Below are 1,634 nucleotides of genomic sequence, written 5' to 3'. Positions count from 1 at the left end.
TGTTAGAAGATATTAACTTCATACACTTGCCTTCACAGTATGCTAACAATCAATAACTCCAAACACCATTAGCACATTGTTGTGAAAATTTAATAGACAATTTGCAATTGGGTAACACCTCATTTACCAAATGAGTCTGCTTATCAACCAGGATGATTAAAGTGCAGTGTTTCATTCTGTCCCACAGAGTCACTGAGCGTTAGAATTAATTTAATGGCACCCAACAACAATAACAACAACAGCAAGATACACAAACTTACCTGGAACTTTGAACTAAATCTCGTATACATTGACACTCATGTTAAAACAAACTATGTGTGTTCCAAATATTATTAAATTTTAAATTAAAAAATTTCCAAAATATTACAAAACAATCACAAGATCCGTGATTCATGGTTACAAGACCCCCCAAATTTAGAAAATAGGATATGTTCCTTAATCTTGGTTGTTTTCTGAAAGAGTAAGTTTCAAGTGACAGCGAAACCATCGTAGAACAACCTCCTGGGTCTCAGTGAGTGTAGAGGTTAGAGTTGAAAGCCCACCTAGAGAATTAGTTATTTATTGCAGTACATATAATCCTAACAACATTGAACAAGCTATTTAGAGTCACGAGTAAGGGAACTCTTTCTGTTTTCATAGGGCGAAGCTTTTGTTTCTTAACAATTTTCTTGTCCAAGTTTTGCGACATTAATTTCTATTTTGTGTTATACTTCCTGGTGTTCTTGCGTCTTCGTTCTGCATTTAGGTAGATTAGTTATTGCTCATCATCTGCCCATCCTTCCCTTGTGAGCATGGGGCAGGACAGGGTAGTGGTCTGCTCTGCTGTCCATAGGATCAAAGTGCCCCGGGACCAACTGATGGCGTCTAACAACAACAGTGACGCCTGGCCCTTACGTTGTCTCATCACACTGTGACATCGACTCACGCTGGGCGGAAGACGAGCATTTTTCTTCTGGAAGGCTTGGAATATGTTCTTATTTATCCTTGACATTTGATAACATAACCAAGGTATAAGTACACGTTGCTCTCCCACCAGTTTTCCTTGGAACATGCTCTAGTGGTTCATGGTTGGCCCTTTGTTTCAGGGACCCCTTTTTGCTATTTGTCTTTAAGTTCTTCCTGTGGCGTTGAGTCAGTTCTTCACTTTGCGGGGCTGGGGCAGGGCAAGCTATTGGGAGATTTGAGAAGTAGTTCAGGTGTTTGAATAAAAAAACAACTATGATCTGAAATGTATACCATTGCCTGATTCACAATAGAAAGTTTAAAAATAAGAAAGAAAAATAATGGTTTCCAATATGAAAAATAAAGCTGGTTTCACTTCTTGTACTTTAAACAAAGATGAACATCACAAGGATTCGAGATTTAAGTGTGAAAGAGAAAAAACGATGACAATCACGGAAGAAGTGCTAGCAAAAACCTTTGTGACTCAGACTGAGAAAGGCCGAATGCCCCCAAAATGTGAGGTTGAAATGTGGTAGATTTGACTGTATCAAAATTAAAGATATGTGTTCGCTGAAGAAAGATGATGAATTTGGGAAGGCTATCTGCAATATTTAAAGCCGGCAAGGAAGGAACATATAGAAGTCTTGTAAAGCAGTTAAGAAGGCAGGAAACTCAAAGGAATGAGCCAAGTG

This window comes from Echinops telfairi, unplaced genomic scaffold, assembly GCF_000313985.2.
Source record: "Echinops telfairi isolate 266 unplaced genomic scaffold, ASM31398v2 ScPeMD7_1713;HRSCAF=2227, whole genome shotgun sequence".
Taxonomy (NCBI): domain Eukaryota; kingdom Metazoa; phylum Chordata; class Mammalia; order Afrosoricida; family Tenrecidae; genus Echinops; species Echinops telfairi.
The sequence above is the reverse complement of the archived record's forward strand: the minus strand, read 5'-3'. Positions refer to the sequence as shown.